Source organism: Passer montanus, unplaced genomic scaffold, assembly GCF_014805655.1.
Source record: "Passer montanus isolate IOZ18808 unplaced genomic scaffold, ASM1480565v1 scaffold57, whole genome shotgun sequence".
Lineage (NCBI taxonomy): Eukaryota > Metazoa > Chordata > Aves > Passeriformes > Passeridae > Passer > Passer montanus.
In genome coordinates, this window is record NW_024370705.1 from 4017731 (window position 1) to 4043937 (window position 26207).

The 26207-nt window shown below is 41.9% G+C and overlaps 1 protein-coding gene across 6 annotated transcripts in view; it reads left to right on the plus strand.

Moving 5' to 3' along the window:
* TAOK3 (TAO kinase 3) overlaps window positions 1–26207 on the plus strand; it is a 75945-nt gene that overhangs the window by 1221 nt on the left and 48517 nt on the right. The window contains exon 1 of one of the 6 annotated variants that reach the window (XM_039725834.1): window positions 10057–10124. The exons of 3 other annotated variants lie outside the window; for them this stretch is intronic. The gene's annotated coding sequence lies outside the window, so the exon portion shown is untranslated. Of the gene's footprint in view, window positions 1–10056; window positions 10125–12278; window positions 12362–15112; window positions 15247–26207 lie in introns of those variants that run through there. 2 more of the 6 variants (XM_039725836.1, XM_039725835.1) reach the window with 2 other exon arrangements.

Consider the following 26207-nt stretch of genomic DNA (forward strand, 5'->3'; position numbering starts at 1 on the left):
AATCTCCCTGCCCACCTTTGTGCATAGTGATCCCCATAAGAAGGTGGAAGCAGTCAGGGCTCTGACTCCACGTGGATGCAGTTCCACAGAACACAGGGGGATTTCAAGTTGCTGGCTGAGGTTTGTGGTGCTTATGTTGTTTGAGAATAAGTGGGCTCCGGTCTGTTCCCCAAGGTCTGCTGACATCTTTTAGCAAATGTTTAGAATGCTGCAGTGCTGGCAGTGATGCAGCTTGTTTTGCCAGTGGTCATCACTTTGATGTATCCCATACCAGGTCTGTGAGAGGACACGTGTTGGTGTTTCTGTGTTGATGGACTGTTTGTGCAGAGAGAGAATACACCATGCTTGTCCTCTCTATGAGCTAAAAATTGGGTTATTTCTGGTGCGTAGCTATTTTTGTGTTCTCAGGGGGTAATATAACAACATAGGGCATGTTTTAAATGTAAATACCTGTCTGCAATCTCTTTTAACACTGAGCTTCATAAGATATCTGACAATTCTTTCATGCACCCACAGTGAGGCTGCAAACTGTTCCTATCTACATAAATGTCTCATTTATCAAATCCAGATTTCTTATTTGCTGTTCAACTCATCATATAACTTCCTCTGGCTTCTGATTTGAGGAAACCTTGAGCTGCGTTGTTTCCATCCACCCTTTTCTGTATGAGAGCTTTCAGATTGCAAACTAATTCTTTTTTGTGTGTGTGTATTACTTACAGTGATTCTCTCTGAGCACTTCCCTATTACATTGTTGCATCATTATCAGTTAAAAGGGATCTTAGCAAGTCAAAGCTTTTGAAGATGAGGTATTTCTACTTGTGTGCATTCTAAACGTGGCTCTTGCATCAACAGGGTTTTACTGTTAGAATTGTTTTCCATAATGTGTTGCTGGATGGGGGAAACTTTTAGCAGGAATGAGCTCTCTTCCTTCTGAGTAACCTGCTGTTGTCTTTTAAAGGAAAAACCCAGTTTGAATGGAGCAGGGCTGGAGTTGCTGGGGAGCAGGGGAGGAGCAGGGGCAGGGCAGTGGTCAGTGAGTTTGGACCAGGAACACAGACTCGTTGTGTTCTCCTCTTACAAGTTTTTGTTCCATAGTGTTCTGCAGCCTCGTGGGATGCTGCAGCATCCAGGTTATGAGAAATGCCAGGGAAAGAGCTGTTTGTGGAACATATTACATTTTATTTTGTTGCTTTTGCACCAAAAAAAGGTGTCTAAGGTTAATGGTTTTAAATAGGAAATGCATTTTTTGTTTTAAGACAGAGCTCAGAGTCTTTTAACAGAACCCCTCTACAGTTCAGTCACAGCATTTGCACCCAACTGAGTTTGAATAAAAGTGCAGTTTTGGCATCAAAGGTGTTTAAAAAGTAGATTTCTGTAAAGTTCTGTTTCAGCACATGCTCAGCTTTATTAATAGACATGCTTTCATACATCAGGGAAAAATTCAAAAAGTGAACGCAAAAGAGTATTTTGTTTTATGCTTACTATTTTCAAACTACTTCCTCATTTGGAGGCCATTGATTAAACCAGAAGGATCTGCTTGCCCTTGGCTGTGTAATAAACATGATGCAATTGCCTGGTGCCTGCTTGGTCATCACTTCTTCCAGGGGCAGCTCAGTGAGTTTCCCTGACAGTCTTTTTATCACTCCCTGAAATCACTCTGGCAGCTTTGTTCTGATTTTCTGAGTGAAGTGTGTTTTAGAATGTATTGATCTGGTAAATTTAGGGTTCCCTCTGGGTAAAAAGAAGAAAATCTCCCTTCTGATTTTTACGTGTGCAGCACAGGTTGTGAATTTCATTGTGATCGTGTAGTGGGCATCACTTAAAAGTCATCACTGGCACTGTGTGCCAGGAACTCTCATCTGTGAGAGCCTCAGCTCCTCATTAAGGAGGAAAGTTGAAATAGAAATTAAAGTAAGTTAATTGGGCGTGGTCATCCATCTCTTAAGCTACTGAAGGATGTTGGATATCCGAGTTATTGATGGTATCGTGGCAGATTCTCAATTGTTATAAAGCCCCACTTCAGCATTAAGGAGCAATGTTCCTAACATGACATATTGCCCTTATTCTGTACAACTAAACCATGGGAATTAACTTCTAAAATCCCATTGGAAATATGAGAAATATATATTTTTAAAGACCAGTAGGTTTTGCTCTAATATTCAAGAAATCTGGAGTACTGCTAGTATTAATTTAAAAATTATTTTTCAATTTATTTAAATGAATTAAATACTAAAATTAGGTTGGCTAATAAGTTCTTATTCAGGATGGCAAAGTACACATTAAATTTGAGCACGTTGGAAGATTTCTTGTTCATATACTCATGTTTGTGTCACAAATTGTTAGTTTAATTTGTAAGGGCAGGGAAATTTCAAATTTAATATAGAGAGCTTACAAAACAAGTTTGTCTGAGTTGCTAATGAACTAGGCACTTATGCCCTTGGACAGGTAATAGCTTGATGTTGATGTAATTACTTTTTTCCCCCACCCTGAATATTAGGTCAAACTGGACTCTGGTTGATGTAGAATTTAATGACAGCAGTCATTCTGAGGGAGCCTGTGGTCACTCGTGTCCCTCCTGTGGTCACTCGTGTCCCTCCTTGGCTGCTAAAGACTTTCAAATAGGGACATTCTCCCAGTTTGGTCTCCATTTGTGCCTCCTCCTGCTGTCACTGTTAATTGTGATGATGGGTTACCTGAGAGCCCAAGGAATTCCTCAAAAGAAGGGCAAATGATGACCTTGGTGTTCCATGAGTTCGATTTTTGAGCAGGTTTTGTGATGCAGGTGATGTTGTCTTTGAGAAGAGAGAGAGAAAGCTGTTTTTAGGAAATTGTCACTCTGAGAGTGGAGATGTTAACCCAAAGTCCTGGATAAACTTCCACCTGCGTTCCCCTGGAGTTGAAAACACGCACATGGGTTTGGTTTGGATTTGTTACTTTTGTACAGAAAATACTTCCTGGGGAGTACCCCAGGATCCTGTGGTAGAACCTGGCACAGGGAGGAACAGATCTTGTATGCAGTGCATGTATTTCCACACATATCAAGCAGTTTAGGATGAAAGATGTTGGGTCTACCAGATAACATCAACATTTTGTGAGCAGGATGTCATTATTAGATTGGAACTGATGAATGTCAAACGTTGTGGTGAGTCTGTTTTTAGAGAGATGCAGACTGTGCTCGCTTTCTACATTAAACCTCATTTTCTCCTAATTTTTATGTGTGAGCTGTGATTCTGTTGCACAGAATCTGGCATAATATTGAGCAGATTTATTTAGTGTTGCCCTTGAACGTTGTGAGTGTTTAAGCCAGATTTACAGGAACACAGTCAGTGATGATTCATGTTGAGATGATGTTTTTCTCCCTTGTAATGGAACATATGGGACTACGTAGCATATGGTACCACTGAAAATTGTTAAATGTGGAGCACTGATTTATTACACAGCAAAAAGGGTTGGGGTTTTCAGTCTAACACTGAGCAGAAAGCTTGTAAACAGCTCTGGCTGTTGGTTTGTGTTGGATGTGCTACTGTGTTGTGTGGTAATTTCAAAGGATTCCTTTAAATGGCAACAGAATGCTTCCAAAAGTTGGGTGTCTGCCCTTTTGCTATGGTACAGTCTTGCTCTGTGGGACGACAGCTTAAAAAACTGAAAAAAAAATCCTTTCTCAGATGGGAAGCAGAGGTATTAAAATGTGTAAATATTTTTCTTTCAGTCTTACTATCCAGAACACTTTCTTTCTGTGTTTTGTTTGGGGATTTTTTGTCTTTATGTGACTTCTGGAGGGTTGGATTTTTTTTTATTTTTTTTTTTTACTGAGGCAGGGAGAGGAAACAAACACACACCTTGGTCCTTGCAGTGCACAAGGGAAAGTGGACTAAAGTGCAGCTACAGAGAACATAAATTCCAGTCACCTATTTCCTTGTGCTCTCCTGTTTTTCTTAACTATTCCTCTTTGGATGATGGTAATCTCTCCAGAGCAGGCATCGCTTCTGCTCTGGCTCTGTAGGGTCTTGCTGCAGGGTAACTGAAGCTCCCAGGTGCTGTGATCTTACAGGTAATTAATGGCTGGTGACAAATCTTCATTGATTGAGCTTTTTCAGAAATTATTTAAGGAAGAAACTTCATTTGAATGTTAGAATGGTGCTTGTGTTTGTCTTTTTTTCTAACTACTTGATTTATTTGTACATCTTAAAGTACTGATTAAAACAGACTTTTTGCTAAATTTACTTTTGTTAGGCCAAAAATACATAATTAAGAAGAATATATATTGTATGGTTTTGGGATAAAAGTCAGATGAGCCTTTTTTCCTTCTTACTTGGTTAGTGACAATCTGCCTCTCAGTTCAGAGTTTCTTGTGTGTCTCTGCTTATTCTGCCTGGTTCAGGTAAAGTTTGAGTATGCTGTGTGCTTTAGAATGGCAACAGATATTTGACATCATTAAAAACTGCTGTTATTTAATAAAAGGAAGTTGTATCTACCCTTGAGGGAATTAACTAATGACCTCTTGTTAACCATCGCCTTCAGGATCTTAGATCCTCCCTTTGCTTGCCTCATCCTTAGTCATACATTGGAAGAGGAAAACAGGCTTTTTCTCCCTCCCTCCTTCCCTCCCAGCTCTTGAGCAGTTTCTCAACTGGAGATGAACTGATGGTTGACCTAAACCCCGTGAGGAAACTGAAGTGGGGACCACACTTCCACTCCCCTCGTGGAACATCCTACTGCTCTTAAAACTCACACAGCATCTCAATTAACTCTACTTCCCAGCCTTAGCCTGCACATTAAATGTATTTTTAAAGCATTAGCCCAAATGAATTTTAATTTCTGGCATTTCTAATCTCAACAGTGGCAGTGGTGTCAGTTTTAGCTTTTGAAAAGAGGGGGAAAAACATTTCTTATCTGGAAAGTATGCGAGTGGCAGAGCAGATAAGATAATTGAGCCCTAAATGTGAGCTGGGATGGAAACAGGCTCTGCTGAGAGTCAGGTCTCATCTGCTGTGCCACAGTCCAGTGGTGCTTTAATGCATAATAATCCAGGGAGTTTGGTCTTCCTGGGCAGGACACGGGGAATTTTCTCTCTGCTGCTTTTTCATTAAGAGACACGAGCCTTCAGTTCCAGTGTGAGACATTCATGTTCTCAGAGTCAGGAGTTTTCTGTCATTTGGGAGGCAGACAGCCAAAAATAGGATTTTATGGCTCTCCTGCTTGTAACAACAGTTAGCTGCTAAAGTGAGGAACAGAAATTAAAAAACCTTCCAACTTGTTGTTCCACTCAGACAGCTTTTTCTCAAAACTCCTTCTGTGTTTTTATATGTGCTGTCTTTCCTCTGTGGGGGATCCCCACAGAGGATAACAAGTTTTCCATTTCCAGCTCTTCCCTTGGACTGAGCTCCTGCTGTGGTTTGGAGGTTGTGTGTTCTGCTCTTGGGCATGGCCCACATGGGTGGGAGGGAGCAGCACAGGTACCTAAAACCAGAATAAATGAGTAACTACAGGAATTACTTTTTTTGCTACACAAAGTCTATTTTTCTTCTGTTTGCTTTAACTCTGCTTTTGTAGTTTTCCATTGGTATCATAGGGTTGTCTTACTAGAAAATACATTACCTCAAATGCAGTTAGACTTACAGAATGAGACATAAGAGTTTTTGTGGCAAAAATCAGTATTTGGCTTAGTATTTTGCTGCAGGAATTGTAGCCCAGGAGTTAGACCTGCTGCAGGTATTGAAGCTGTAGTGCAGAAAAAGACCTTTTTGTAGTGCCATATGGGAATACCATAAATCAAAATATATCTCACCTAGGCATTCAAGACCTGCAGAAATGACACGTAAATGTGTGATAATACAGTCTGAGCAGCTTGAATGATTAACTTGTACAAATGCCCCAGATTTTAGGTGTGTTGGGCACCTTTTCTACATTGCAAGTCTCCAGTTCTTGTATTACAGGGAGATTTCTGCCAGTCTGACTTGGTGCCTTAAAGAAGGAGAAAGCTGCTGACTCAGGCTTGCTGTAAATTTGCTTTTTCCTGCCTACCTGAGTATTTTAAAGCAAAGCTGTTTATATTTTTAGAGCACTCTTAAATTTTTTGATATGCTGAGCCCAAGCCAGAGGTGGTCAAGAGGGACTGTGGTCTGATGTGCTGGATGCAGGCTCTGGAGATATCCAGGGAGGCAGAGGGATGGGATCCCAGTCCCAGTGCTGTGCAGGCTGGTGCTTGGAGCCCCAGGCTACCAGTGCAGCTCTGCTGCTGTTTAAGGTCAACTCCTTGCAAATATTTTAGCAAGGCTTATATTCAAATGCTATTTATAAGACCAGACTAATTTCTTTCCTCCTAATGATGGCCTTTTGGCTGATGACAGGGCTGGAATCCTGAAGATCTGGATTCTGTATGCCACTAGTCAGCTGTGTATCCACAGGGAAGTTGTTTGCCAGCTTTCTGCCTCACTTTTTATCTGTACTTAAATGAAAAAAAAAAAAAAATAAAAGGCTGAGTAATACCTGCCTCCCAGGCTGTGAGAGCACAGTTAGTAGGCTCATGCTGTAGGATCTTTGGAAAACGCTGTAGGAATGTTCAAGGGGTTTATTATGGTTAAGGTCCTGCAATGAGAGAACTGGTTAAGCCTGGCTTATTGTTAGACCATTCATTAAGGAGCCTTAATAGCTGAAGCTCTGATAGGGGCTGTCCTGGCTTCAGCTGCAATTACCCTGGCAGATCCAGGCTGCTGCAGAGTCTGGAGCAGAGCTGGAGCATCTGCAGGGATCTTGGAGCCTGCCTGAGCTCCTCAGTGCCATTTCACAGCTGGCTTTGCATGCAGCTCATGCCATAGCCTCAGTGGTTTGGGCACTTCAGCATGCTAATGGTGACTTATTGTGCCACTAGTGAGCCCTTAGCACCTTCATGGCAAATGAAATGCTGTAAAATCAGCTGAGTTTTTCCTGTGTGGCTGCCTAACTCGGAATTTGCTTTGTAAATAGAACAAAATTGAAAAAAAAACCACCTTTAAAATGTATTAGGCAACAGAAATTTTAGTATTAAAAGGTGTAAACCAGATATTAAAAATCTCTTCAATCTGGTCATCTTCAAGCTTTGGAAAATCTGTGAAGCTTTTGTGTGAATGCTGACATTGGGGCTTTTAAAATTAATTTGATAGCATATTTAGAAGGTATTTCTTCCCTTCTGGCCACCATTATAATAACATAACTAAGCAAGGAAAGGCAAAATCCCCATTTTTGGGAAAGCTAGATACCGGTGTTTATTTCCTAAACCAAGTAGTCATTAGCAATAGTAGCTTATTAAACTTTAATAACTTCCTTAAAATTCACACTCGCTTGAAAGTCAAGATGCAGCCTTGACAGCTGGAGGTCCTAATCCAGACAGTTTTATTTATCTTTGCAGTTTCATCTCTTCATTATTATATACAAAAGTTGTTTTCTGTGTCTTGGCAGATTGGAAATGTATTGAGTGAAAGAAAAATAGAAACTTGGATTCCTATGGAAACACGGGGCTGGAGGGGGTAGGGATCAGGGGTTGGGAGCAGGAAATGGATTGGTGGTGGTGAATTTAAATTGTGAATTTAAAATAACGAGTCTGCAAATTAATATTAATTTTGAGCTGGTTTTAGTGCTGAATCAAAACCAGCTGTTATTCCACCTCTCCTTTCTCCCACTGAGCTGGGTTGGCACAAACCTTTGTGCTGCCAGGGGTGGTTCAGATCAGCAAACTGGTCCTGTTGTGAAATAACCAGGGCTGGCAAAGCCAGACATTTGGAGATAGGAACAGAGGATGGATGCTACAAACTTCTGCTGAATTACACTGTGAATATTTTTCAAAAAAAAAAAAATTAAACCAAACAAAACCTCTCCAATGCCACTGTTGGATTTCAGTTAATGAGTAAATTAATGAGTTTCACTTTCTGTTTCTTGGGCAGGGGTTGGCTCCAGCAGCTTTTGGGTTGTCCTGGGGAAGACTCAAATCATTGTTAGCACTCCCTTCTTTCACTGGGTTTTATTTATTTGAAGTGCTTTTTTTTAGGAATCCAAATTTTGATGCTTTATATTACTTGCACCTGCTTTTTTTAAGGTTTTGTATTCAGATTAAACTGAGGAAAGGCTTTTCTGAAAGGCTGACACAATTTGCTGTATGTTCATTGCTCAGTGTTTTATAGTTTACAGGGACAAGTATCTCTGCCTTTAAAAGTGGGGGAAAATCCCAAGCAGGATGTTTGTATTGAGGCACTGACAGTATTGACTAGATGATGATACAGGTATTCCCAAACATGAAGTTGTATTTCATATTTCAGGTGTACAATGGCTTTTTAAAATGTTAGGCTGTAGCCTCATTTGATAGGAAGGTGAAAAGTTACTTCATAATATTAAATCAAATTTATTGTTTAAGTGTGAGAATTTTACTATATAACCAAGATCCTAAAGGTAGAAAAGGAAGCACCAATTTATATTCATTGTTTACAAATAGACTGTTTCATTAATACAAATGAGGCGGGTTTGTTTGTTTTTTCTTCAGGAAAATCATTATTTTGGGTAAACAGTGCAGCACAAGAGAAGCTTTTCTAAGCACTGCTAAGCCCACCTGGCTTCCAAAGCCATCCAGGAATTTGTGGTGGGTGTTTGAAGAATAAAACCTCTGAGTTTAAAGAGCATTTGGCTGCTGGTGCAGGGCCTCCCCATGCAGAGAGCGTTTGCAGCTGCTGTCAGTGAAGCTGTGGGTGAGAGCCTCGAGGGCGTGGAGAGAGGAAGTCAGAAAACTTTCACATTTATCATCTCTGTCTCTGAACAAAGAGAGATCGGTGTCATCATTCATAAATTAGGAACACTGGCACAGCAGAGCTGAAAGGCTGAGGGGCAGGATGAAACCCCCTGTGCCTCTGCATTCCAGCAGCCTGGAAGTTGTGCCAAAGATGGGGTTGTGGAGGTGAAGAGTTCCCACTCCCCTGGCAGGAGGAACTGCTGTCCCAGAGCCACAGGGTTTGCTGTGCTCTTTGTGCCAGGGGATGTGGGGCAGACTCTGAGCAGGGACTGGAGAAACCTGGCACAGCTCCTTGTCTTCACGAGTGAAGGGGTGGCTGTGCTGGGCTCTGCTGCTGGGGCAGGATGGTTTTTAAACAGCAGGGATTTAACAACAAAGAGCAAAGCTGGTGGTAGGAGGTGGCCAGGGAGCTCTGTGTGTGTGTGTGTGTGTGCAGTGGGGAAGGTTTTGGTTCCTGTTTGGGGATGTCCCCACCCTGCCCAGGCTGCTGTGCCCAGCAGGTATTGTTCCCTCTGGAGCAGCATGAGGTCAGCTCCAGGGCTGGAGCCTTCTCCTGGGCTCTCTGGGGGTTTCTTGGTCTTTTTGTGTCAGAACAAAAATTATTATTGTTAAAATTTTGATTCCGTGAACTGTCACGTGATGTGTTCTGTCTTCTCAGGGGAAAATCTGAATGTGGTGTACAGGGGTTTTATTGTTCAGGAATTTGTGTGCTGCCTTTTTTTTTTAGATCAGGTCAGGGGAGAACACTTTGCCTGTTTATTGGGAGCTTGCAAAGATTTTGGAGGATCTTTGCTGCTGTTGTAGGTTATTCTGATGTCTCGGACCAGCTTTGAGTGGGACATCTGCCCAACCGAGTTTTAGTTTTACATTATCCTACATCTCTTTTTTTCCTCTCTTTCCCCCACTATTGCTACCATTCTTTGTGTTCTGTGTACAAAAAGTAAAGATCAAACACACCTTAAAATGTCCTCCTTAAAGGGCTGCATGTTCAGGCGTTTGATCCCTGTATTGGCATTGCATTGAAATAAATGAATGTGCTGATATTCTACAATGAGACTGGGAAAAAAATGAGTTAATGAGACATCTGGGTGGAGGGAGCAAGCCTCCAATGCAAATTGCTTTTCTGTTTCATGAAAAGTCAAAATATTTTGGAATTAAAAGCAAAACTGAAGCTGAGTAAATTGACTTTTTTTTTAACCACTTGTACTTAGAGCTTATTTTATGTAATTACTGGGGCGTGACTTGAAGTTCTGGGCAGGACTTTGTGGCTTGTTAACATCGGGTTGAGCCTCTGATGTTGCAATGAAGAAGGAAGTGAGCGTGTGTCTGCTTGGGGAGGGGGACTGCAAAGCACTTTTGCCTGCATAAGGTGGGAATTGCAGCTGGCTGGGTATTTTTAGCTTCAGAATACCTCATTTTAAATGTGAATTTTGTTTTTTTCTTGTTCATCTATGTTTGGTAAATTAAGCTCTCAGTTTCTGCTTTAAAGAGGTTTTTTTCATACCAAAATGTACTAAACTCAATTTTATTCATGAAAGATTTTAAGGTTTTTTTTTAAAACCTCCAGAGCTGCAGCACTGGGTGTGATGCATTTCCCAAATGTCTCTTGTCCTCTCTTGGTTTTTGCACTTGTGCATCCGTGGGTAAGAACAGAGTCATAGAAGGGACTGCAGGGGAGATGAGGCTTTGTAGATCAGCCTCTGTTTCTCCAGCTTAATTAAAGAAAAAAAAGGCAAAAAAGTTGATCTGGCTTTGTTCTTTCCTTGTAAAAACATGCAGCAATAATGAGTTTTTCCTGGGTTGGAGGGAGAGGCAGAGATAGCCTCAGTTTCCATCAGTGTTTTCCAGTCATTTGCTGTAACAGAAGTGATTCACTTCTGTTCAGTTGTTCATCCTGGCCTGAGGTGAGACATATAGAATGTTTCTATTTTAAGCTCTTCAGCATAATGGATGAATAAACTCACCCTTCTCATGGTTTTTGCCACAGTGGGTGAGCTTTCCTTCCTGGCATCTCTGTTTCGCTGCAGTGGCCTGAAATGCTCGCCCTCTGAAAGCTCTTGGTGTGCTGTCAACACCGATGGAAGAAAATGTTCTGACCATTTTGCTTCAGGGTTGCTGGTCTTAAACTGCACTGTTAAAAATAACAAGTTTTCAGAAGGCACACAGTGATGTTTTCCTGGCTCCCTCCCTCTTCCCCCCCATATTGATGTGGTTAAAGGCCACCAAAACTCAGCTATCCTTAGGTCAAGTGCATAGCCATGTGCATTTGCTGCAGCATGAATAGTGGTTATTCCAGCTTTCTCAAAGAAAATTAAGGATGTTTTCATAAATGGAAGTCGTCTGCTTGCCACAGTAAGTACCACACAAGCAGTTCATGTATAAGGGCACAGAGTTCTGAGATTATTTTCATACTGCTTTAAGCTGTCTCATGCTGACTCAGTTTGGCTGTAAAAGGGTGAAGTCTTGTGATCTAGAGCAAGTTGTTTTTTTTTTTTTTCCTGATGGGAGAGCAGGTGTATGCTGGAGTTTAGCTTTTCTCTATGACCAAAACATTTTTATGTTGACCTTGAAGGATCTGCTTTCCCCAAGCACCATTTCACTCGCTGAGCTTTGGGATCAGTCTGTCTTTGCCAGTGTTGGGGTGGCCCTTTCACATTTTCTGTTTGAGAAGCTGCAGTGAAGTCTGAGCGTGTTATCTGAGATCAGACAGACCTGATGGTGAATGCTTTCAATTATGGGTTCAATAAATCCACGCTGGAAGGAAGGACAGGGCAAAGAGGCATTTCCAGGCTGATGGTGGCAGGAGTACCTTTAACCATCTGAATTCCTTGTAGCTTTTCCAGGATCTTTCTACAGTGATCTGGGCATGTTCCACTGTTCTCAGAAGCAGTTTTAAAATGTTATCCTCCCTCCTAAATTAGATGCCAAATGATGCATTACTGAATTGAATCAAGAAACCTCTGGTGGCTCAAATGGAAATCTTGAGTCCTTGTGTAAGGCTGCCAAATTTATCTGCTGAGGAACTCAGAGAATTTATCTCTGTGGAACTCAGAGCAGGTAGTAAAAGAGCTCTGCTGCCTGTGTTGGGACTGACTTAAACCCAGATCCCAAACCATACCAGAACACAAATCAGATTTTGATGTGAAATTTATTTGAAAAGCTTTTGCTGGCTTGTATTTAATTTTAATGATTATATTTTTTAATTGGCTGTCAAAAATGTGCTTTAAATGAATACAATGCACTTCTCTTTATGTGCTGGTCATCTTGTTCCTTGTCCTTAAAGTGCTTGGGCTCTGTGTGTCCCTGTTTGGGAAGATAGTGCAGCCTTTTGAAGGACACATTTTCTGTGCAGCCTTTAAAATCTCTCTGGTTTGTTGAGTGTTTGCCTTGGGTTACCCTTTGAGATTTACAGGGCGGTTTGTGTTTATTTTGACTGTTACTTTATCTCACTTTCTCAGTAAGTCCAGTCTCTTCTGGCCATGAGTGATAGGAGGGGAGGATGAGGAAGTTCTGGGAGCCTGTGTTTGGAATGCTGCACTTCAGGTGCACGCTTGGATTCTTTTCCTTAGCCTTTGTGTTGATTCTGTGATTGAAAGAGCTGGAAAGGTACTGTGATGATGGATATTAATTAAATGGTTAAATGTCTCAGTCATTCAGATGTGAAATGTCCTTTCTGCTTGTACTTCCCTTGTGTTCCTGTGTATTGGCTAATCTTTGGTGACAAAACACTCCTTGTCCTGCCCTTGCACAGCAAAGGGGCTTCCTCAGCTCATTTATTAATCTTTAAGCTTGATATTGGCATTTCTCTTTCAGGCTTGGAAGCTGTTTTACACTGCAGACACAGAAGTCAGTGTCATATTTACAGTTAGTGGTTGGTTCACATCCCCATGGCAGGCTGGGGGGTGTTTGCCTGTGTTATTCTGCACACGCTGTGGGAATTGTTCCTTCCTGAGTAACACTCACACAGCAGTCATGGACATGAAATGGATTTTAAAACACAACACAAAAATGGCAGCGCTCACATTCAGCTCTTCACCAGAGCTATGAATGATGCAGTGCTGAGAGCTGGTGGTCTGTACACTGAAGGATTTGTGCAGATGTATTTCTGGGTGGGTTGCTGTTTTTTTAAAAAGCATTTTGAAGCTATACATGTTCTGTGTGTGTGTAGTGGAGCAGCTGAATCATCCTCTGTGGAAAAGAGCATTTTAAATCTACTTATTCATCCAGTGCCAGCACAGGTAAAATCTTTGGGTCCTCCTTTTATCCAGGCTAGGTGAGTGCTGAGGTGCAGTGTAAGATTCCTGTGAGTTAATTCAGGCTGTGCTGAGAACTGAGCTCCTTCTGCATCCCATCAGGGCCCCTCAGGGATGCTGTGCTTCGTGGGCACTGGCAGCTGAAACTCAAATTGGGGCAGCCAGGTCAGTGCTTGGACTCTGCAGATGTTCCTGAGGTGGAGCTTCTGGCCACGACGGACCTCATGTGCCCAGCAGCCCTGAGTGCTGAGAGACACTGCTGGATCTTAAACCTTGGCTTGGAAAATCAGTTCCTGCAGTTCCTGGGAGCAGCAGTGCTGTCCTTGTCTCCATCAAACAGTTAAGCTACTTAGAAGTTTTAATCTTTATGGAGAAGGAAATGGGAGTGTTGCAAGCACACCTTATATAATGCACATAATTACTGACATTACCCACACTTCTCCTGCTGGTACCAACTCCTGGACATGCAGCTGGCACTTCCCCAGAGAGGTGACACATGACAAATGTGTTCTGGCCGTTTTGCTGAGCAGGTTTCCTGTAACAGCTGCCCATGAGCTGCTCTTCAGACTCCCAGAGACCTCTGACAAATCTGCTTTGGTTTGTGTTTGAGTGGTGCTTCCTGTAGCAAAAGTTAAAATGCATAAGGGCAAATGGAGGCCATTGTATGCACAGGTCTGTCTATGCTCTTTCCTGTTGCTTCAGGGAATTTGGATTTGTGTTTTTGGGAAAGCAGGAGGGACCTGGGAACTGGGTAGACTTGTGAACATAGAAGTTTTGGTTATAATATTCAGATTTTGTGACTTCATCTCCCCTTTGTAGCACTGATTGCAGCTATAAACAAGACACTATATTCATATGTTGGGTTGACATCTGCTTTGGTATTGAATGAGTGCTGTTGTGCAACTGAAGGCCGTATGATGTCTGAAAAGGAAGAAATTCTGATAAAAATGATAGTCTCCTTCAGAACTAAAACCAGCTATGGATCCCTGCAGCCTGGTCTGTGCCTTACTTTATTGCGACCAACTGCAGTGGTCTGATACTTCAGAACAAACCCTTAATTTAGTGTGAATATTTGCAAAGGATTCCAGCTTTACTTTACATCAGGTGTTTTCTGAAAAGCCCCTGACCAGAAGTCTTCTAAAGAAAATTCAATGTCTGGGGAAAAAAATCATTTTAGGTGACATCTGATGCTGGCAAGGGGGTTCTGTGAGTGCTGGGGAAAACTCTGTGTGTTGGTAGTTCTTTGTCCTTGTTGTTACACTACTGCTAATTTATTATAGTAACATGGCAGACTATTCAAATGGGGTGCCACATTTAGCTAGGCTAGGTGGAAATATATATTTAAGTTCATGCTTGGAGAACTTCATTGTCAGTATAAATATTGCAGATAAGTGGGTGGTGTCACAATTCACTGAAAGTTTTGCCTTAAGAGAGCTGAAGACTGGTCTGGGGTTGCAGAGGGAGCCTGCATGAGTTTGGGGACTCAGTAGAACCAATCTCTCACTTTGGGATTTATCCCTTTATTGGGATAGCAAATAGTTTTTTGTCTCCAAACCAAGGGCTTGTGACCCTCTTTGCAGTCCCTTGGTGAAAATGAATGAATCTTGTTCTGTGTCCATGGTCTTGTGTAAGCAGATATCCTTCCAGTAGCTGGTTTGTGGTGGGTTTGTTTTAGGTTCTCTCAGTTGATGAATGAGGTTGTGACTTTCAGGTATCCAAAAGTGAGGTGGAATTTCTCTTTTGTCCTACTGGATTTTTATCAAGAGTCCTGGTAATTCAAGAAGGCCATGGTGTACTCTGAAGGTGAGCCTGCTGCTGTTTGGTAATTCTAGGAGCCCCAGGCCTTATCTGGAAGGGTTATTAGTTGCCTGCTTGCACACAAATGTCTCTGAGCTCTTGTCAGATTAGAAGTCAAACCCAAAAATGTGTCTTTAGATTGAAATACACAACCAGTGCTCCAAAACTGCATGAATCTTCATTGCAGTTCTCCATCCACGTGCTTTCTTTGCAGCTGTTTTGATCATGGACTAAAAACACTGAAATTGATCAGCACAGTATAAAATAACTCCCTGAGTTTGGTTTGCACCTTGAATTTTTTTTGCCTAGAAAAGACTCCATACCTGCTAAGCAAGAACTAGTTCTGTGCTGTCACTGGGGCTGCCTTCCTTCCTTAGAGCCATCTGGTAATGTGACCTGACTCTTAAAATCCCAATTATTCTGGCTTACCTCACACCTCAGGTAAGTTTAAATTTTGCACATCACAGTGCCTGTGTTATGGTGGTAACTTGTTTGGAAGTGAGAGGTGGACATGACCAGGATGTTTTAAGTTCAGGGTTTACTCCTGAGGCCAATCTAAAGGCAGCAGCTGCTGTGGATGTGTCCTCAGAGAGGCTTTTGTGGGGCTGTCACGTCTGAGTGAGGGGACAGTGACAGATCCAGCTGTTGGCAGAGTGAGCACAGAGTATCTCTGTGATTTGGAACATCTGGGGATGCAGGAGGCAGCGTGGCTGTTGAAAATGAAGCATCTCTAGTCTGGTGTTTTGGAGTGAAGTCAGAAGGTGAGAAAGAGTTTGGTCCTCTGTAGTTTTGCCTAAAACAGAACATGCAGGGGGAGAGTTGAAAAAAAAAATCATTAGTATTTTTATACTAACAATTAGACTATACTTTTATATTAGTATAGGAAAAAACCCCTAAAAACTAATGATTTGAAGTTTAGGGAGCAGACAGATGTGGTAAGAGATTATAGAGTTAGTGATGCAGCACTTGAAAATGGAGGCAAGTGCTGTGGGGTGTTGCATATTTACTTCCCTTCTTCAAAATGTCCTCAAATTCCTGCAATTTATTTAAATTAGTTTCTCTTCTTCCAGTCTCTTCTGACCTTTAACGTTTCTTGGCAAAATTTACATTGCATTCAAATTAAACTGGGGAATGTTTTCCCAAAACAGTCTTTCTAATTGTAACCTCTTACATGAAATCTGCAGCGAGTACATTAAATATAATGTGCATTTATTGATAGAAGTTATTTCTTCTCATTTGTGTGGGTGTTATATACAGTCACATCACTGTTTCAATCACTGGCTGCCTGACTGGTTCCTAGAAAATACAGGGGAATTTCCTACCATGACTCATCTTGGAAGTAGCAGATGCTACACGCTCTCAAGCTGTGTATGGTAGCTCTGGAGTGTCAATAAAATTAATTGCGTGTTGGGGACACAATATATTGGATTACTGTAATGATTACACACTGCTACTATTTATCCCTTTTTAATAAGGATGCTTAAGCAAAATCTTTATAAAGGTGATGGTGCTTTCTTCCCTTTCTGTCCCGTGGCACTCCAGTGAAAATGTGTTTCTGCTTTGAAATTTCAGTTTTACCTTGCTGTCTCTGGGGGGTGACTCTATTTTTAGTCATTTATAATTCTGAGAAACCTTCCCCTTGTTTTTTCTTTCCCTTTTTTTTTTTTTCCCTTTTTTTTTTGGTTTTTATGCTCTTGAAAGTGACCCCTGAGCCACATGTCACTCAGCAGCAGCTCCAGTCCCTTAGCAGCAGCAGATTGTGTCACTGGCAGTGGGTCTGTGCTCCTGGGCAGTTCCTGGGTACCTGCTGATCCCAGATACAGAAATGGGTTTGGGACTGTGTCTTGGTTTGAAAAGACACATTCTTTGTGTCTGCTCTTAAGGAAGGCAGGAGCCTCCCCTGAAGTGGAAAATGTAAACCCCCTCCCTCTGAGTTATTGTAATTTTGAAATTAAGAGACTCTCAGGCAAAGATATGGGAATAGGAATAGCAGTTCTTTACTAGGACAACTACAAATACAAATGCAATAGTGCAAACAAAAACCAAACCAAGCAGAGAACTGCCCCAGCTCTGACAGATGGGAATAGAACACACAGCCCCATTTCCAGCCCAGGACACAGTGCTGTGCCGTGGCCAGCAGGCTCACAGAGCCTCTGCCGGGTGTCACGGTGCAGGTTTGGGTTCAGTGGGATCCCCCTGGCTGTGCAGCAGCACGAGCAGGATGGGGTTAACCACGTCCTAGAACTGTGCCCTGCTGCCATGTCCAGCAAGCTGGGATTGAAGAGACAGGGAGCTGGAGGTGCTGGGGTGCCTGGCATGGAGCACAGCTCCCTCCTGCCGTGGAAGAGGAGAGGGCAGAGGTGGTTTGAAGGGATATGGAAGGGAGTGGCTCTCCTGCAAGCTGAGTGTGCCAGATGAGATACCCAGCTCTGCCTTGTGGAGCCTCAGGATCATTTCTCACTGCAGCATTATCCAAATAAACCCAACCTGCTGCTCCAGCAGCTGATGGGCCTCTTTCTTCCCATGTGGAAGTCTGGATTCCCACGCAGGGATGGATCTTGCCTGGAGGCACATGGTGCTCCAGAGGAGCCCCAGAGTGTCACTGTGGTACTGTCATGTCCAGACCCACTTCAAATCCAAGAGATCCTTATGGCCTGCCCTTTTCCATAGCTAAATGAGGGTTGGCTTGCTGAGAGTAAAATGGAAAGCTTTGGGGAGCAGTGGAATGCAGGCTGTTGGTGCACAGGGCTGTACCCTAACCCACCTCCTTTGTGTAGAAACAGTAAGACTGGAGACACAGGAGCATCTCATTCTTGGGGAATATTCCCTGAATTTACTCCGTTGGCTCCCCAGGATGGGTGGTTCTTATCTCCCTGATGTGTTTTATCGCTGTATTTTAACATGGGGCTCACCAGGTTGGGAAGGTCATCTATCCTGGTGTTGAGGGCTAATCTGAAGTGAACAGAAAAACACTGGCTGGGTTTCCCTGCCCTGGATTTTGTGTGGCAGTTCCTTTGTTCAGAAACACAAAATGAGCAATGTGTGCCTTATCATCTGGGGCACACAGTGAAATATCTGAGCGAGGATGGAATTTCGTTGTTACTTGATGTTTTCCTGGGAGAAGGGCGAGTCCTTAAGTGCTTTTCTGCCTCCGGTCTGGGTTGCAGAAATGGCTTTTGCTGAGTGGCTCTGGAGCCAGCAGCAGCTCTCCGTGGGAAGCTGCAGCCTTGCCTTTGGCCAGGGAGGCAGCTCTGCAAAGCCAGGCCTAGCTGTGGTTCCCAGCCCAGCCTGGGGTAGCTGGGACAGGGAGGGGGCCCCGTCCCTGCCGTGCCTGGAAAAGAGGAAGCCTGGAGCTGAGCCTCACCACGCTGCACTTCCCTAGAGAGCGAGAGGAGCAGAGGCACTTCCTCTGCTGGCCTTCATCTATGATTAATGCAGAGTTTAAGCACAGTATAGGCTTGCTCTGTAACCTTGCTGTGCTCCTCATATTCTCTGGGAAAGTTCCCTTCTCACCAAAGAAATGTGTAGCCGAGTTTTTCCAATCATCTCAAATGGTTGGAAGCATCTGTGTTTGTGCAAGATATATGTGGTTATTGCTGATATTTATTTTTTCCAAAGTCACATAATACTTAAATTTGGCTGGGTAAGAAGTATACAGTTCTGGTGTGCATTGTTTGTATACAAATATTCAGTGGTTTTCCCCTGTAGTTAGACTTTTGAAAATGTTGATTCTTTTCAGCATTATAAGGGAAAATCACCAAAATGTATAGTTATTTAATACAAAAAGCTTTAGCAGAAGAGTTCAGTGCATCTTCCCCTGAAGGCTTTAAAATGACATATGTGAAACTCAGGGTAGCTCTTCTAAGACCATTCTCATTGTCATATTAGGTTTAGTTATACATTTGTACTAGGTATTGATTAGTTAGGATGACTCATAAAGGAGTTTTCCCCCATTATTCCTGTTTAGAGTATCCTTTTATCCATTACTGTACAGTAATGACCCTGATCCAGGTGACTTTCTAAAGTCCTCTGCCCTCCTTCAGCATTTTGGGCATAAAGTAGAAGACTGAACTATCATGAATTTATTAGTTAATACCAGAATTTTTCATTCCTTTGATTAGTGGCAATATGCCTAAGTCTGCAGAAAAACATATTTCTTTCATAGAGTGTCTCAGTTGTGCTTAAAATTAACCAGAACAAAATAATGAGCCCTGCAATTGAGAAGCTGTCCCCAACTAAAAATATTCCTCACTTAGATGATGGGATTGAATTCTTTCATAGTTTTACTACAAATATCCCCTTAGGTTCATTATGCCTTGGATGCTGAATCCATAAAACAGGGCTGTTAATGTGTACACGAGGCACCAAGTAGTGCTGGAGACTTTCAAAAACTGGGAATTCCTTGATTTATTCATAAAGCAGGGAGAATAACTCTTGAAAATTTGATCAGATGCCAGTTCCTTCAGTAGCCACTCGATCCAGAAACCTTTTTATAGCTGTGCTAACATCTCTGAGGACTGTTAGGCTTAATTAATGTTTAAGACTCTTGTACAGAACATGTCATGAAAAGGGAAGCTGTGCTGAGGGAGCACGGGGAGGCAGGAGGGAATTTGGCTTCGGGGAATGGGAAGGCAAAGGATGTAGCAGCATTTGAATTGAGTAAGTTTGTGTCTATTCTGTCACTTAAAAATACCCTTTCTGTGTTTTTTGGAGAATTGCTGTTATTTGGGGTGTGGAATTGACAGGTGTGTATGCAGAATCCTTCACATGGACTTTCTTTTAGTTATTTAAAAGCAATTCTAGGTTATTAAAAACACAGAATGGCCTTATTTATAGTATATATCTGTAACAAAAAGAGAAGGCTCCTCTCTGTGGTATGAGGATGGCTAAGCCTGATAAAATGGTTCTGAAAATGTTCACTGTCAGGCAAAACACTCTAATTTCTCCCATCTGCAAAACAGAATAATATTTATATTCTCTGAAGGGTCAAGTGAGGGGACCATTTCTTTGGGAAACTGAACATCTTTTTCTTGTACATAAACTTGTTATGGATCCAAAAATGAGTATTTTCTCATGAGCACTGACATCTCCCTGCACAAATACCTTCAGGGCTATGCAGAATATCATCAAACAGCAGAAAACTTTTATTCTGTGGGCATGTCTGGTGCTTCTGGGGCTTCAGTGGGTTGGGTGATATTCTTTATCAAGAGAAAATTGGCTTCATCTGTTGATATCTTGCTTAATGAAGGTATCAAACCCCTCAAACCTCATTTCCCTGCTCTTTTTCCTCAACACACACTTCCCCAAAATCTAAGTTATGAAAGATGAATGGAAAATAAACTGTAATCACAACTGTAAGGTAGGAGTGGTTGAATATATTTTTGTGTATTTTAGCTGGGGTAAAAAGTTGGATTATTTCAGAAGAATTTGCCTTCAATGCTGTGTGTATTTTTGTGGTTTAGAACCCAGTATCTCACATAAATACATTTCTCAGAGGAATTTAAGCTGAGTATCCCCCCCCAAGCAGGTGAGGTTTATATCATGAACTGAGAGGAGAACGAAATGTGGGAAAACAGGAGGTTTATCCAGCCCTGCTGGGGGAAGGACTCCAGTTTGTCTTAATAGAAAGCAGAACTGGAACAGACTGACGTAAATGACTGATTTTTTTTTTCTGATTTAAGTCCAACAACATCGCCTGCAGGGGAAAGCACAGTTGGCAGAGACGTTCCTGGTGATGAAAGCTTTACTGTAGCAGTTAAGATTAGTTGTCTTTAGACAAAAACCTCATGTTTTGTTTAATCTCCATTCAGGCTTTTTTTTTTTCCCCTGGTTAAAAAGGTAACAAGTAGGGCATCGAGATCATATCAGGGAATGAACTGTAGATGTTTTATTCAGCAGAAAGACCATTTTGGTTTCTCTTAGAAAAGTTTATAATTGCTTAATTGCATGAGATTTAAGATTACAATGCTGAAATTCTACTACAGCCTTCAAAGCCTGCTTTGTTTAGCTTTGCTTTCAAGGCAAGGCTTGAAGGAAAAAACTGTAGTGGAGCATTTTTTTAATAGAAAATGGTGAGTTTCAGTCAAAATTCAAGACTGAAAATCAAGGATGCCCAGTCTTATCTGGTGGTCTTGAGCTTGAGGTTTTTTCCCCTGCAAAGACAGCCTTGCTGTACAGCAGAGGATGTAAATAAACATTTGTGTAACTGGGGCCTTGCTCACACAGTCCTGGTGGCTTGGAGCTATTTTATCTCAATATCTGTCCAAATAAACAAAGCTTTGAGTGGTCAAGTGATGCCTGAGCATCTGTCTCTGGAAAGCACTGGGCTTTAGCTGCTCAAGTGGCCCTGAGAGAGTTGTTTAGATCAAATTAGGAAATTGTGGAACACTGGGATGCCTCATGGCAATATTTGTAATGTTTTAGCTCTGGCCACGGTCAAATGTAGTTGTTTGTCAGTGAGGACTAGTCCTGAGCCAGCCTTGGTGGTGACAGGATCCACGGAATGCTGCTTGAGTTTTTGATCAGTGTTTTATCTACAGTCACCATACTTCAAATGGCTCTGATTCCCTGAACATCCTTGGAATAAGTCTGACAGTTCCAAAGAGCCCTGGAAAGTATAACTGGAATTTGTCTGTTAGATGAAAACAAATCTACAGAGAGGAAAAAGAGGTTTTTCCTCTCCTTGCTACAGAAAATTGCCACAGAAATATTAAATAAATCAAGAGTTTTTATTCATTATCTTTAGCTGTCACTCTAGATGTTGGAAAACACTGAAGTGCCATATCAAATAAAACTATAATCTTTGGCAAGGATAATTTCTTACCAGGAGCAGTAAACGTGGCTTAAACCAGGTTTTGTGTTACTTGTCAGGGTAACAGCAGGTTTGGAGTCAGCAGGTGTGTGTGAAGGAGAGGAAAGTGAAGTGAGGAGGGAACGTGCTGGGTTGCTGTGGGAGCCTGCCAGGGATTTACTGGGAAATTCTGGATGGAGAGAGAGCTCCTGAGGTAAATCCATAGGGAAATGTGTGATGCACTTGTGTGTGACTGAGGGGGCTGGGGACAAAGCCCAGGATGTGCTGCTGGGACTCTGCCTTGGGAAGGGAAACTTCTCTGTTTTCCCCTGCACTATCTGTTACCTGAGCTTGCATTCTGAGCCTTGCACCCAGAAATGGGTGAGTTCATCATTGAGAAGGTTTTGTTGCTGTAATCAGAATAGAAACATGAATATTTTGATGTCCATCCATACTTTTGGCCATGGCTTCTTATCGTGTTTATCCCAAAGCTCCATTTGCCTATTTTTGACTGCCTCTGCCTGCTGAGCAGATGTTTTCAGAGAGCTGTCTGCAGCAACCCCCAGGTCTTTTTCCTGTGTGGTTACAATTAATTTAAAATTCAGCAATGTGTAGAATAGCTGAAAATATTACTACTGCTGTCTGTTACCCTATTTTTATACCAAATGCATTTCACCAGCCCCTGTTCTGCTGCTGAGATCTCTCAGGTCTGAGTCACTCAAGGTGGACCTGGCTCTGTGTGTTTTTAACATAATGATTTATCATCTCTGCTAGGAGTTAAAGTTATCTATGAGATAAGTGACCAAAACCCTTTTGGTGCTTCTAATTCAATTTACACAAATCTGTCATTACTCCAGCAGCCACCTCAAAAATAGAAAACTGCTCAATGGCTTTTTTTGGTGGCGATTCCAAATAGTAAATTATCATTAGAGCAAAAATAAAGCTCAGTCATATGTTAGAGCAATCTCCACATGGTTCTTCCTGTGCAGTGTTTGCCAATAAACCTGAATTTTTGTTAGCCATTGAGCACACATTCCAACATCAGCTGCCAGTTCCTTGGCTACTCATGCAGAAATAGAGATGTTTCTAAATTATGGTGGCCTTTCATTTTGCTTTGCTATCCTTTTCATTATATTTTCTGGTTTTAATGATGTCTCTGACCTGAATTTCTTTTGCTTGTCCCCCCTTGCCATAAGTGTCCATCACTGCCACCCCCAGAAGCTCCCCTTGTCCCCTCAGCCCCCTCCCAAAGCTGTCACTTGGGATTTTTGTGCAGTGATCTGGGGACTTGACACAGAACTGGGCCAGCAGTGAGGAAGTTTGGCCCTCCCCTCCCTTTCCTGGGCTCTGTGAGCCTTCAGATGGCTCCAGCAGTGACCACAAAATTGAGTTGGAGCTTGGATGATGTTTTCTCCAGCTGATATCCATGATGTCTTTTGCTGCATCCATTTTTCGTTTTTGGGAATTCCAGCAGACCAAAAGGCACTCAATGTTTGTGCTAAAAGCTTTTCTAGTTGGTTGGAAGGGAACTGCTGCTCGCCTGATTATGTTCCTATCATAGCAAATTGCACTGCTGAAGTACCTCATAAAATACTCTGTTTCCATGGTGATCCACCTTCCACTTTTCCTAAAAGGACCCACTAGGTCCTGGGAGACAGACTCTACTTTCTTTGCCTCTGAGAAGATTAGTCACATCCCATATTTTCCTCTTAGTTCTGCCTTGTTTTCTTTACACCAAGTAGTTGGAGTTTACTGATATTTTTTTTTTTCTCTCTGCCTTTAACACTCTGAAATATTAAATCTCAGCACATTAAAGCTCCTCTGAGGATGTCCCTGTGCACAAGCACTGAAACTTGCAATGTGCAATTTTGAGTGGAAAAATAAAATTTAAGCATAGGTAATTTAAAATGAGAATTAAAATCAGTTAAAACTCTGTAGTGATTCTTCAATGCTGCAATGCTAATTTAAAAAAAATAGAGAAGAGAGAATGCTGAGGGGACAGGTACCTGCCAGGTGGTGCATCCTAATCCAGGTGACTTTCTCCTTGTCCCTGCCTCTGCCACCCTCCCTTTGGTGGAACCAAAACTGTGTCTGCCTGGAGAAGGCTCCGACTTGAGCTGCAACGTTAAGTTCATTTTGCACATCTGATTCCAGTGCTCAGTGAAGCAAATTTTTGTTTGCCTTCCAGTTCTAATTTAAAATTATATTTTTTTCTGCATTAAAGCAACATTAAGGGCCTTTCCTGACCTGATAAAACCCAAGATGACAAAACTTAAGGCTGAAATCACAGACCTGGATCTCTGTTATCCAGTTATTTAAAGAGTCTCTGGGTGTTGTATATTCTCATATAATAGCAATAATGACATAGTGTGGCAGTTTTAATTTCAGTCTTAACTCAGATTTTATTTTAATCTGCTAAAGCAAATGAGTTATTTCAGTTTAGAATTCTGCAGGATTTTGTTTTGGGGTTGGTTTTTGTGTGGGATTTTTTTCTTTTTCTTTTTTTTTGGTATTCTTTCTTAGCTTTACTCTGGAACTTGCAATGGACCTATTTGTCTGTATATTGACAGGAAGTTTTTCTTCCTTATTATTTCTTAATTTTCTTTTCTCCCCCCATCATGTGTGATCTCCATTTTCGCCTCCTACCTGGAAGGAGCCATTCATTATTCCCAGTTACAACCCTGCATGAAAACTGGCATCATTCCCTGTGGGTTTCCTTTCCATCTCAGCAGTCTCTGTCATGCTGTTTGGGGGTGGTTTGCTCTATTGTGGCAGGAAAAAACTCTATCTATTACTTTGTTAACCATGATACTTTGGTATTTTCGTGACTTGTGCATGCAGTTAAGGGCTGTGATTGTCACAAGGGTGTTCAAATGATCCTGAAGAAGGGGGATCCATGAGGGGGCTGTCTTACAAATACATGTGGTGACTGATACAGCAAACTTTGAGCTCTTTGTGAATAAAACCAGCACATGATCCTTCTTCTTTCCAGAGTTTCAGCCATCCAGTACTTTTCATAGAGGGCAAACACTCTTTTCTTGGACACAGTTATTAGATGATAATAAGGAGATTTTTGGATGTCAGCCACTCATATTTCACTTCTGTGTCTTTCATTAACAGCCATAAAAATTGCAGGTTATAAAAGAATAAACTTAGAAAGCCAGTGGGTAACTCATGTAATATTAATGACTGATATTTCCTTGGCTGGTATCTGCTAGACTTAGTCTATCATCCTTTAATAATAATATTCCCACGTGAAATGGAGTTTGTTGGGTTTTCCCAAATAAGCTTTTTCTCCTTTAACTAGAAAAAGTCGAACTAGAAGCAGACTTTGGCACCTGAATGAAACAGGTGTAGCCATTTCTGCAGGTACCAGCATGGAACAAATTCCTGTTATTTCTGTTAATTGGTTGTGCCTGTAAATAGGTCAGGAGGAGAGGCAGTGAGGGCAGGTGGAGCAGAAATGATAAACTGAAGCAGTCCCAAAGCTGTTTCCTGAAGTGTTATCTCTGGCTGGCACCGGGCAGGCAGGAAGGAAGGAGGGCTCAGAAAGGAGAACTTGTAGCAGGGAGAGATTCGGGGGGCAAAGAAAGGGGGAACTGTAGCACAGTGAAAAGGAGGTGTCTTGGGGGATATAGATCATGGAATTGTGGAAAGCCACGTTGGGAATGTTGTGGAAATGTGCTGGAGTGCTGTGGCTTTCTCTGCTTAATAAACCAGCTGCAATAGGGCAGGATGAGAAACCTTTCCCTTTTATCCATGGAGAGGAGGAGCAGCATCCACAGCACTGTGCAACTCACCTTCTCTAAAATTGATGTTTGGGGCTGTTTTAGGAGGGTTGTTTTGTTAATAGTCAGTCATGGTGAAGATTCCTGGATTTTCAGATATGCCTTCCCCTGTCCCTTGAAAGAGAAGAAAAGAGTTAAACCCTACAATTTGGTTTGTTGTGAGAGGTGTTCTCACCCTGCATGGCCAGGGAATGGCTTTTCTTTTCCTCCTTCATGCACACAGCCTGTGTCTTGTTTCCTTGCTTTGTGTAAGGACCTCCTGCTTGATTCCTTCTGGCCACTTTTACTGTGAGGCAGCTTCCAGAAAATCAGAACCTGAGTTTACGTTTTCTTGCACAAAGAGAATAAACAGGATTTTTAAATAGAAAACTCCTTTTTCAAAGTCAGCTAATGTTATGACAAAATCCATGCAGCTGCACCAGGACTCGCTCACTGCCCTGCACTTATATAATGAAATCACATTTTGCCCCAAATGGCATCACAGGATTTTTTTACATAAATATGTTCACGTGCCTGTCCTAAAGCACACCTTTTCCTTGCCTAGCACACAGTAACTGTCCAGTAACATAATTACATGTTCATCTCAGGTAGTTAAATCTAACAGTCCCTGCAGTTTCTGCCTTTAAGGGACAAATCAGAAGTCAGGCCATCTAAGTCATGATAAGAAAACTGCTTTTAAAATACAAAGAATTTTGTTGTGTTCAGAGTTATTGTGGCAGTCACTTCTTACACTTAAGGAAAACTTGAACTGGAGGTGTAGATGAGGTTTCAGCCTTGTTTGCTATTTAAATGACCTGGTGGCCGCTGTGGTGGCTTCAGTGTCC